This window comes from Marmota flaviventris, chromosome 13 (assembly GCF_047511675.1).
Source record: "Marmota flaviventris isolate mMarFla1 chromosome 13, mMarFla1.hap1, whole genome shotgun sequence".
Classification (NCBI taxonomy): domain Eukaryota; kingdom Metazoa; phylum Chordata; class Mammalia; order Rodentia; family Sciuridae; genus Marmota; species Marmota flaviventris.
Window position 1 is genome coordinate 26,783,173 of NC_092510.1, and position 13,521 is coordinate 26,796,693.

A 13,521-nucleotide genomic window follows, 5' to 3' on the forward strand; every position below is an offset into this window, starting at 1 on the left:
TGAAATTTAAATTCTCAGTATTTGGTATGGGCAGGTGGTACTAAATGATAGTCCCAAATCTAGTTTCTTTTATGTTATTTTGAAGATGTTGTAGGAAAAAAAATTCATGTGAAATTCAGCTTTGGCTTTAGATGGCTTGTCCCTGAATCCTGGAATTCGACACCTTGACCATCTCTACCAGCATATAGCCTCATCTGATTCTGCCTGGTTTATTTCACAAACTCAAATCACAGCCAGTGGGTTCAGCTGTGGTGGACTTGGGTTGGGGATTGTCATGGAGGGTAATCTAATTTAAACAATGAAAATTTGAAGAGAAGTGGAAAACCTTATTAATCAGGTTGGTGTAGAGAAAAAAAAAAAACCTCATGTAATTGTTAAAAGTCCAAGAACTGAAAAGGAAATATAAAAGCTTATGCCCAAATACTGTGCCTCCAGGACTCAGTTTTGCTTGAATCCCAAAAAGGCTAGTGACCATCTCATGAAAAAGGTGTTAGTCTTATAGTCAGAGGACAAGCAGATTATGAAACACATCTCCTGTTTTCTCTCTGCTGTTTTCTTTGTCTACCCACCATTCCTAAGAAAACATTTAGTCTCTGATATGTTCTTTGACTGCCAACAGCAAGGAGGTCTGGATTATACCATCTGCTGAGATCAAGAGAAATAACTTTTCATGGAAGTAAACTACTGTCATAATGGGATTCACTTGTATTTTCTGTGTGTGACTGATCCATTGAGGTTCTTATATAGTTTGCTGACCCTTGTGAACTATAGAAAACCAGAGTGGTGAGACGAGTGGGTTTGGATTAATCCAATTTTAGCAGTGTTCGAGGGAGCTCCACCCATCTCAGTGGAAGATGTTCCAGGCCACAGCTGCAAAAAAAAAAAAAAAAAAGGAATTGAGACTCCTTGTGAATTAAGCAAGTCTGGCTGTCAGTGAACAAAATAAGAAATAAGAATGGTAAAAACAATGGACTATAATTTCTTTCAGATTTTAATTTCAATCAAGAGAGGGGGAATTTGGGTCTGGGGCTTTAGTTTCTCTTTAGTGAATTAATTGGGAAAATTCATACTTTTCAAGTTTGGGCATTCTTCATTATTTAGGCATGAGACATAAACTCTGATAATCTAGTCCAAATATCGTGAGTGTGCACAGGGAAGGTATACATATATTGAAATATTCCATAGTATCCTATGGATTTGTACAACTACTGTGCATCAAATAAAAAATAAATTTTACAAAAAAGGAAATAGAAGGGGAATTTCTTACTTGAAATAACCTGTGGCCTTTAAGTTAATTTAATATACTCTTGTCATTCATTTCAGTGGCTTTGGGGATAGTGGGTAAACAGATTTAAAGGAAGGTTTCTGAGGAGTAAGTGATGAGGGAATTAATTCTGAGGAAACTTCTCCAAGTCTGGTGGAAACCCGACTACTTGAAAACCCTGTTGGGCTCTGATGGGGTCACTAGCTTATCCTGATTTGCCTGGGACTGTCTTAGTTTCACTCCTTCACCCTTCCCGGTCTGAGTGGAGGATAAGCCCTCCATCAGTGGGCCTTACTCCCTGTTTGCCATCCCAGGGAGATAATAGGCCATCAACAGTGGCTAGGATATAGCTCAGTTGGTAGAGTCCTTGCCTCACATGCATAAGGCTCTGGGTTCCAGGAAGAGGCCATCAACAATTAAAATGAAAAGGGCTGGGACACTTCGGTTGTCTTTGCCCACCTGAGAGGATAGAGTTGTTAATCAGCTTAGTAAAACTCTGAATATTTACTGTGTTTCTTTTTCGCTTGGGAAAGGGAGGAAATTCTGCATCCACGTAGAGCCTATCTACTGCCTTCTTGTCATGGAACAAAATTGAGTCTCCTTCTCAGAGACAAGGCAGTCATTCTGTTCTCTAGTAGCTACCACTCAGGGGCATTTTCATCCCAGGGGACATTTGTCACTATCTGGAGACATGTTTGATTGTTCCAGCTGGGAGGGGTGAGTGCATTACTGTCAGCTAGTGGATAGAGGCTAAGGATGCTGCTGAGTATCTTACCTCATACAGGTCAACAACGTCCCCACCCTTCCCAAAAAGAAGTATCTGCCCCAAAATATCAATAGTTTTAAAATGTTGTTCACTTTCTTCCTTTCCATAAGGGTATATGTAAGCAAACCAGGACCCGGGACATCCTTTATATGCATGTACACCTGAATGTCCTATTTATATGTGGGGGATGTCCTATTTATATTTAGGTCTGTGAATCTTAGCCATATTCTTTTTTGGGGGGGATGTTCACCAGGACACATTATTTATTTGAATAAATAAACCCCAAATTACCTTCCAGAAAGCCTGGACTAGTTTACACTACCAACAACTTATATGAAAGTTGCTATTTCTCATATTCCAAACAAAATTTTCTATTGCTTATACTGTTTCTTCACAGGCACCTCATTTAGCATTGTTGGGCATTTTTTCATGTGTTTATTGGCTTTGGGGATTTGTCATGTAAATTGTCCACTTAAAACTTCCACTCATATTTATAGTTTTGAATGAATTATAGAAACTCTCTATATATTATACACAATAACCAGTCACTCATTAAATATGCTGCATAGAGTTTTCTTAGCATGTTATCCATCTTTTAACTTTATCATGACTTTTATTGTTTCAAGATGATTTTTAATTTGTGTGAGGTTTTATCTCTCAATCCTTTTCTTTTATGGATTCTGGTACTTGTACATTATTTAAAGAACTTTTCCACCTCCATGTTATAAAAAACATGCTCCAATGTAGTCTCTGAATGCTTTTCATTTCTTTTTTTCAGCTACTTAATTCACTCTGAAGTTTGCTTTTATGGATGCTATAAAGTAAGGGTCTATTTTTCCACTTTTCTGAATTGAAAACTAATTTTCCTTACACAATTTATTGTATAGGTTATGCTTCACCCAATGGATTTGAAATACCACCTTTATTATAACCTGTATTTCTTTTTTAATGTTTTTTAAATTGTCAATAGACCTTTATTTTGTTTATTAATTTATTCATATGTGGTGCTGAGAATCGAACCCAGTGCCTCACACATGCTAGGCAAGTGCTCTACCACTGAGCTACAACCCCAGCCCTATAACCTGTATTTCTGTAGATGATATGTGGCTCTGTTCTGGTCTCTGTTGTATTGATTTCCACTTCCCATCTTCCAACTACTTTTAAATTCTTTTTAAAATCTGTTCTTGTTAGGTATATGTGCCAGTAGAGAATATTTTGACATATTAAACATACACGGAGTATAACTTATTCTAATTAGGATCCCATTCCTGTGGTTGAACACGATGTGGAGTTACACTGGTTGTATATTCATATATGAACATAGGAAATTTATGTACGATTCATTCTACTGTCTTTCCTATTCCTCTCCCCCATCCCTTTGTCAAGTCCCAAGTACTTTCATTCTCTCCCGCTCCCATTTGTGTGTTAATGTCCACATATCAGAGAAAACATTTGCTTAGCCATATTCTTAAACCTGAATTTTCTGAGTCTTGCAATGTCTATCTTGACTAGTAATTTATAAGTAGTGTGTTTTCTTTTGTCTGTTATTCCTCATATTTTACCTCTTCCAATAGAAGTTCTGTAGGGAAGAGTAAAGAGCATTAAGTCATGATTTGGGCATTCCTTGATTCTGGGCTATAATATCATCCCAATATAACTTTACCTCCTTCCATCTGTTGTCCCCTATCAATGTATCATCAACCGTTCTTTCTCTACAGACTTGTGGGAGGCCAAGCTTATGGGTGACTGAGTTACACTCCCCAGCTGGGTGCTGAGGCACTCAGACACAGAAACGGGTGTGTCTTGCTACAGCCCCATGGGTGAAGCTATGCTCACCTGTTCCTTTGTAACATAGCCCCTTGCCCTGTTTAGGATAGAATCTTCCATGGAAGTGGCTTGTGTGTGTCCTCTCCTCTTACTGTGCCCTTGGGTGTGGCCTACCCAGGTGTCAGTCAACCTGCTGACAGTGGACATCATGAAGACAGACTCAGCCCCCTGAAACCTGACCCCTTGCCTCATTTGAATAGCTTCTCCTCAATAAAAGGGGTCAGCGCCTGCACTTGCTCTCTCTCTTTCTGCGGACCCTTAAGGTCAGAGGAGCCGTCACAGCAACCCCAAAGAAAAAGGTATTTGTGTCTCTTGTGTGGTTATTTCGTGCAGCCTAGTTAGCCCAGTTTAACTAGAGTGACCCCTGAGCCTTTTAGTCGTGAGAACAGAAACCCGGCACAGACTTCTTCCTGTCAACTAGAAACATGCTCATATTTCCCATTGTTTAACAAATGAAAATAAAAACCAATTTAAAAAATTCTTTTATCTCATATTCCTATTCTAGTTGCCACTTAATTGTGAAGCTTTTTTTTGAAAGAGTTAACAAATGTCAAATTTACCACAGACAATGAGTGTTCCATTGATAAGTATGATTGATGGAGTGAGTCCATGCTCAGGCACATTCCAGTCACGTGTCCACAACCAAAGCATAGTTTATTGCTTTCATGTAACCCACACTCATTAAGTCAAGAAAATTAGAAACTTCAGGATCTTCTGGGTTGAGAATGGATGGATGGATAGATGGATAGATGGATTCATGAGTTTTGGAATGTATTATGGATACACAAAGAACCTTATCAAATAAACTAGACATACAACTATAAAACATGGACTCTCTAGAACTGGAAGTCAAGGCAAGATGTTTAAATAAAGAGATAACAAGCTCTCCCACTCCATTAATTCCCACCTACACCTAACCCACAAGGTAGTCCACATTAATAATCTGGTTGCTTCCTTCTGCACCTTTTTTCATAGTCATACAAATTTATATGAACACATTATGTGGTTGGGGGGAGTTTTACTTATTCAAATGTTTTACTTTGTATTTCTCTGCAATTTTGGAAATTAGTGTAGACATAAAAAGATTCTGGAGTCAAACTGACTAAGCATAAATCTTGGTACCTTGATTTTTAGCTCTGGTATCTTAAGAAAACGATTTAGGCACCTTTGTATGTAGTCTTTATCTAGAAAATAAAATTTGGAAAATGATAATTTTTTTATTTATATATGACAGCAGAATGCATTACAATTCTTATTACATATATACAGCACAATTTTTCGTATCTCTAGTTGTATACACAGTATATTCACACCAATTCGTGTCTACATACCTGTACTTTGGATAATAATGATCATCACATTCCATCATCATTAATTACCCCATGTCCCCTCCCTTCCCCTCCAACCCCTCTGCCCTATCTAGAGTTCGTCGATTCCTACCATGCTCCCTCTCCCTATCTCACTATGAATCAGCCTCCTTATATCAAAAAAAAAAAAAAAATTCGACATTTGTTTTTTTAGGATTGGCTAACTTCACTTAGCATTATCTTCTCTAACTCCATACATTTACCTGCAAATGCCATGATTTTATTCTCTTTTACTGATGAGTAAAATTTCGTTGTGTATATATGCCACATTTCTTTTATCCATTCATCTACTGAAGGGCATCTAGGTTGGTTCCACAGTTTAGCTATTGTGAATTGTGCTGCTATAAACATTGATGTGGCTGTGTTACTTAGTATGCTGTTTTTAAGTCCTTTGGGTATAGACCTAGGAGAGGGGCAGCTGGGTCAAATGGTGGTTCCATTCCCAATTTTCTAAGAAATCTTCATACTGCTTTCCATATCATTTTGTAAAATGAAGTGCACAACACTGCCATCAACAGACAGGGATCTAATTCAATTTTTAAAACTTTTTAAAAAAATATTTTTAGTTGTAGATGGACACAATACCTTTATTTTATTTATTTATTATTTTTTTATGTGGTGTTGGAGATCGAACCCAGTGCCTCACGCATGATAGGCAAGTGCTCTACCCACTGAGCCACAACCCCAGTCCCTTTTTTCTTTTTCTTTCTTTTCTTTTCTTTTTTTTTTTTTTTTTTTGAGACAGGATCTTGCTAAGTTGCTGAGGCTAACCTTGAGCCTGAGATTCTCCTGTCTCAGCATCCCAGATTGCTGGGATTACAGGTATATGCTGCAATGCCCCGCACTGTAATTTATTTTTAAATAGCTATATAATATTCTTTAGAAGAGGTGTCCAAACATTCATTTGATCGTTTCTAATGTTGGCCACAGGTTGTTTTCTGTCTCATCCTTACCATAAACATTTTTGGACTTAAATTTTAGATTTTTTAATTTCTAGGGAATAGATTATCCAAAACAAGATTGTAATGTCAATTTAAATGAATCAATAGACACCTAGCATAGGAGACATCCTCCATGACAGTATGTCTCAGAGAGAAAGTACTGCAATCCCTGATGGTTTCAGGGATGGGGAGAGCCTAGGTACCACTCTCCATAGAAATCACAAAAACTTCCAGGAGTTGTATATCAATCTTATATTGATTGGAAGTTAAAAAGGGTTCTTTTATTCTGGGGCTCAAGCTCCTAGTGGTGGAGAAGTTTGTCTTTTCAAGGTCAATTTATTTTAATTGTCATGGAAGTGAGAGTGTTAAGGAAATGCTCAGAAAAGAAATCACACTGGAATAGCTTAGTAGAATAGCTGTATAAAATTAAAGTCAGAAGGAAATAATAGGTCAATTTCCTACAAATTGGATATCCCACAGTCCTTCGCATCGAATGTCCCATGTGACTTCATTCCTAACTGATCTTCTACTTGCAAACCTGTTGGTAATTCAAACAAACCTGTACGAAGATGTGCCCTGTCTTGTTCAAGATCTCTGTCCAGTATTTCTGCACTAGAACAAGTTATCTCTTTTCTAAATTGAGTTCTTCTCATTCCCTATTTTTCATTTCCCTTTTCCTTTGTACTTAGACCTCAGACCCTTGGTAGGCTCACAGCACCACCACTGAGATTTAGAAACAGATTACTTTCAGATTGCCATTTCCTTACAACAAAAGCAGTTTTCTGATTTCTTGGGCAATAAGCATTTCCAAGTTCCTAAGACAGAATCAGCAATATTTTTTGACATGTTCCTGCTTATCACTGATCTTCTTTTCCAAATATTTTTAAAAAATATTTATTGCTCCCCTTCTGTGGGAAAGAGATGATTTGGCTTCCTTCTGCTACTTTCTAGTGGAAATGAATACCAATAGGCCTCCCAAAATAAACAGGCCCCAGGCAGCCATGAACACAAAAAAGCACTCAACCATACTGAGGTATTTGAATCTGTACTCAGCGGCACTTTTTTTTTTACTGTGTATAAACAAAACAACACAAAGAGGCTAAGCCCATAGTCTTTATGAACTACTCTCAGTAGCCTTTTGTCAATCTGAAACTGGAGAAGGTAGAGCAGCAAATACAAACCCTCTGAGGGGAAATGAGTGATTCTAACTCACTGCTTTGCTTCAGTATTGCTTGGGAGAGGCTGTGAGAGTGGCAATATGGCTTTGGGAAAATTGGCCAAGTCCTAATATGGACTAGCACTGCAGTTGTTTTAATTCTCTTTCTTTCCAAATCTCTTCCTTCCTTCCCCTCTTTTCTATTCTTACACTGACTTCAGGCTGTCCCCACGTTCTACATGTGTATTTTTTAAAAATCTACTTGTTGTCACTTCTGGTTTCCGGCCCTATAGGCAGAAGGGAGCCCACAGCCTGAGAAGTACATCTGCCATGAGAAGGAAGGACTACTTTTAAAAGGCATCTTAGATTAGGTCTCTTTCCAGGATGATCCTTGTCCTAAGTTCATGGTCCAAACTGCAAATTGACCTAGCAGCACTCTTGTAATGTAGACCAACAGGCCACCCAGAACTTTCCTAATTTCTTGTAAGAAGACAAACTCTTACATATGCCAAATTATTTCTTTCTCATCTTTATCACATTTCTATGCTTTTCTAGGCCAAGTTGTGAAAGCTAAAAAGGTTTGCAGCATTCTTCACACAGGAAGAGTAACACGTCCATATTAAAACACACTGCCTTTTGAAAAGGATTTAAAATATTCCATGGGATATATTATGGTGCTTTGACATGTGGATATATTGCAGGATGATTGAATCAAGCTATAACACATCTAACACCTACCTACTTATATGTGGGGGTAGGGCAAGGAGAACATTTAAAATCCAATCTTCCAGCAAATTTGAAATGTTCAACACATTCTTATTAACTATGGTCACTGTGCTATGCAATAGATCACTAAAATTTATTACTCCTGTCTATCTGAAACTTTATACTCTTTGAACATTTCCACCCCAGTCTCTGCTAAACACCGATCTAGTCTCTTTCTGTGAGATCAACTTTTTAAAATTCCACATATAAGTGAGATAATAGAGAATTTGTCTTTCTGTGTCCTCCAGTCCCATCTATATTGTCACAAATGATGCCATTACCTTCTTTTTGAGAGTGTATAGTATTCCATTATGTATCATAGATCACATTTTCTTTTTCCACTCATATGTTGATGGACACTTAGGTTGCTTCCATATCATGATTATTGTGAACAATGTTGCAACATACACAGGAGTGCAGCTATCTTTTCAGAATACTGATTTCAATTTCTTTGGATACATACCCCAAACTGGGGTTAATGGATCATGCAGTAGTTTCATGACAGAGCTCCTACTGTTTTCCAAAGGAATTATAGTAATTTACTTTCTCACCAATAGTGCATTAGAGTTCCCTTTTATCCAAATCCTAATCAACATTTACCTTTAATCTTTTTGATAATAGCCTTTCTAACACATGAGGTGATATCTTACCTTAGTTTAATTTGCATTTCCCTGATAATTAGTGATATTGAGCATTTTTCATATATTGGTTGGCCATTTATATATCTTCTTTTTAAAAATTTTTTAGTTGTAGATGGACACAACACCTCTATTTTTATCTATTTATTTATTTTTATGTGATGCTGAGGATCGAACCTAATGCCTCACACACACTAGGCAAGTACCCTACCACTGAGCCACAACCCCATTCCCTGTATATCTTCTTTTGAGAAATGTATATTTGATTCTAGCCCATTTTTAATCAGCTTGTTTTCTTACTATTGTATTGCATTCCTTATATATTTGGGTATTAGTTACTTTTTTACTCTACTGGTGTCTTTGGATAAACAGAAGTTCCTAACATTAGTATGGTCCAATAATCAATATTTTTACTTTTACATTGCACTTTTTGCCCACACAAGCTCATGAAGCTTTGTTTTCTGTTAAAATGGTATCATTTGATATGTTTTCGTTTCTGAGTATTGAGTTTCATTCTCAATATTCCTTATGTTCCAAAGATGCTTGCTGGAACTCCAACAATAATGTTCATAATCCAGGAAATAGGAAGAAAGGTAGTGGGAGGGGAAAGAGGTGTACCAACTGTTCTGTCCTTATTTGAAGCATCTGTCCCAGAAATCTAGCGCATCAGTATCTACATATAGTCACATGACCACAGTTAGCAGCAAAGGAGTTTCTTTTTCTTTCTTTTTTTATTATTTTAGTTGAAGCTGTTGCTTTCTTAAATGAAATTTCCTTCTGTCATTAAGGAAAATGGAAAAAATGGATATTGGTGGAGACTTCTGGTTGTTTAATCAATTCTAGTCTCACCCTTTCCTTGGCACATGGCTACATAGCAAAAAGTGACTTTCTTGGTATGCTAGATTGCTAGATATCATGGCCTTGTAGCTAATTTCTAGTAATTGAAATACAAGAAGAAGTAGTGTGTACAATATCAGCTTTAATTAAAAGAAAATCTCTTTCTTTGGTTATTCCCTTTCCCCCTTCCTATGAGCTATAAGATGGATATGCCTACAATCCAGCTAGATACACTGGAGGATAATTTCTTGGAGATAGAAGAGAATCAAAATTAAAGGAAAATGGTTTTCTACATAGGAGGAAAAAATTCAATCCCTACCTCACAGTATCTATAAGTGTCAAATGGATCAAAGACATAAACATCATAAAACTTCAAAAACTTCTACAAAAAAAAATCTTTATGGTCCCTGATTCAGAAGATAATTCCAGAAAAGACAAGAGAACAAAATCATTTTTAAAAAATTGAGGGGCTGGGGTTGTGGCTCAGCGGTAGAGCACTCGCCTGACATGCACGAGGCCCTGGGTTCGATCCTCAACATCACATAAAAATAAATAAACAAAATAAAGGTATTGTGTACAACTAAAAAATAAATATTTAAAAAATTGAAACTTTTGACAATATTAACTTTTAAAACTACTAGATGATGAAGGAAAATATAAACAAATTTAAAAGACAACATATAGTTCAACCAATGTATGAACTATTCCTACTCATTGATAAGTAAACTTAAATAATGCAATGGAAATATGAACAAATATTTGCATATTCAATTCATAGAAGAGAATATTCTAGCTGTCCAAGGAAAAGAAGAAATTAGCTCAATCTTGCTGTTGCTCAGAAAAATGCAATTAAAGCCACAAGGTATCCTTCCTCATAATTACAAAGATTGTTAAGACTAGAATCCTCCAATGCTAGCATAGAACAAGAAAACAACCTCACTATAAAACAGAAAATTATTGAAGAGATTAGGGAAGATTCATGATAGAAAATATGCAGTATTAAAAGTATGAGGTACACATTGCTGGTGGGACTGAAAATTGGTGCAACCAATCTGGAAAATAGAAAGGAGATTCCTTAGAAAACTTGGAATGAAACCACCATTTGACCCAGCTATACTCAAAGGACTTAAATCAGCATACTACAGTGATGCAGCCACATCAATGTTTATAGCAGCTCAATTCACAATATCTAAGCTATGGAACCAACCTAGGTGCCTTTCAACAAATGAATGGATAAAAAAATTGTAATTATATATACACAATGGAATATTACTCAGCCTTAAAGAAGGTAAATGCAGGTAAATGGATGGAGCTGGAGAATATCATGCTAAGCAAAATAAGCCAAACCCCCCAAAAACCAAAGCCCAAATATTTTCTCTGATAAGTGGATGCTGATCCATAATTCTGGAGGAGGGGGAGGTTAGGGAAGAATGAAGAAAATTTGGATTGGGCAAAGGGGAGTGAGGGGTGGGAAAGACAGTAGAATGAGATAGACATTATTACCCTACAGGACCACTCTGTACCATGTTCAGCCAGAGGAATGAGAAGTTGTGCTCCATTTGTGTACAATGTGTCAAAATGCATTCTACTCTCATATACAACTAATCAGAACAAGTTAAAAAAAAAGAATTTCCAATTGAAAAATTATGAGGTACTTTTCTATGTATTTGGAAATACATTTCTGATAGTTTTAAGTGAAAAAACCTGTTTCAGAATAATAAGTGTAGTATGATCTCATTTTTGTGAAAATTAAACAATCCTGCCCCATTGTAAGCAAGGGAAAAAAACCCTTAAAAATATACGTAAAAAACAAACACTGATTGATATGAAGTGGGTCCATTTAGGAAGGTCACTCCTACATAACAGCGTGGGTGCTTTCAGGAGGCCATGACCAGTGCACTTTCTGCTATTGGCACTGCTGTCCCATTTACTTGTTTTCCATTATTTATAAAACATAAAATACAGGCCAAGTTAGGGCTTTTATAGTGATGCCATTCCCAAGGGCACATTGATAAAGTAGAAGAGGCCTTAGCACAGGCTTGGAAGTCTTAGTGTTTCTTCTGTACCCATGTTTCTGGGATCTTTCCGCTGAGTCAGGAGGCAGAAACATGCTGCCTGGGCACATTCATATCCGGATATTCAAAACTTGAATATGCTGAGAATTTTGTTTTCAACCAAAGGGGGTTGTGATAAACCATCATTTAGCAAGTTTTGGGAAAGACCACATTCGAAGCAGAATCTGGCATGTGGCCAAATCACTTTCTATTAGTACATTTGACACGCACAGAAACATTATCTTGTTCGTGCTATTAGGACGCGATCATCTGGTGCGCCAGTAATGGGCTGATTCTCCATGTAACTCTTATTCCCTGGGAGATTCTTAAGAAGAATGGAGTTCATTATGTTCACTGATGCTGTGATGTTAGGAATCAACAGAGAAACAGAGCAACCACAAGGAGACACACAAGCAGTGAAAGGACAAGGACTCAGGCAGTTTAATGCGTAGAGGGTCCACCCTGCTAGGGTGCCTGAAGACCTATTGCACACCCAGCCACAACCTGGGTTGTCTAACTCTCTTTGCCATTGTCTCCCCATGCAAGAATCAGGCACTTACTTAACTTTTGGCTTTTCAGCCAATGTTTCTCAAATTCCTAGGGTTATCGCAAGTGGTAAAGTGAGGGGTGGCATAGAAGACTGATATAGATGGTCTCAGGCCAGTCAAAACCTGTGCTTCTCTCTGTTTTATATACTAGGATTCTATATAACATTTGGTTTGAAATAAATTTGAAAACCTCTATACCAGATTATTTTCTTGTTCGCAAGCAGTCTTCAAAATTCTATAGTTACTGGTGCAGATGGAAAATGTTACCATGGACTTTCTTTAATTTACAGTCTTTACTTTGTTAATAGGAATGTTTCCCAGAGTACATTCTTTGGAACTCTGTTTGTTGCTCATAGAAGGGGGTGGCTATTATGTGAACAAATACGTTTCATAAAATCTTCATAGCAGAACTTCTAGGAGTCATTTTATATGTTTATGCACAACCTGATGGGATATAAAAAGCACATTTCCTCATATTTCTTTGCAGTTTATCTTCTGTTTCCTGATTCACATGGGGTTCCACCTTCCTACACCCTTCTACTCTGATCCCAGGAAGCTGGACGTTATTACTTCAATATGAATTTGATGGGAGGAAACACAATCCAGTCCATACCAGGGATCATTTTTTACTGTGGCATAATCTAGTGTATCCTAATACATCTACCAACTTGCGGATGTCAATGTCTGGATGTTACCTCTGACTTTGTCTCCATCGCTCTTCGCACAAATGTATGACCAAGCTGTGTTACCCTAGTTACAGAAACAATACCCCATTAGGTAGTTCTGTGTTCTTAAAGGTTTCTATAGCAAAAGGAAAAGAACATCTTGCTCCAGTCATGACTTTCTACTTGGCATGGTTGTTTTACAGGATGAAGTCATAAAACAAAATGGAGTCACATTTGCTTCTACTATCACAGTTGGTGTCTTCATCAAAAGTTATCGAGGTGAAGAATATATGAAGACACATGGGAGAAGGTGGTCATGCAATGATAGAAGCAAAGACTGGAGTGATGAATCCAAAAACAAAGGAATGCCAATAATCTCTGGCAAAATAGCGAAATCCAGGAAAAGCAAGGTCCTTTGGAGAGCACACCCCTGCTGACTCCTTGAATTCAGACTTCTAACCTCCAGACTGTGAGATAATAAACTTCTGTTGTTTTCAATCACCTATCATTAAGTAGTTTGTTACAGCAGCCTTGGGACACTAATAAACCACTGCTCTGGAGGTCCAGGCCCAGAGGTGACAGTCACTTCCAGGAGGGTGAGTCATTGAGGGATATGGAGGTCTCCCTGGGTCCTTCTACTCACCGTGTAGAAGTCACTGCAAGAGGGATGGGAACACAGATAGGTGAAGAGGG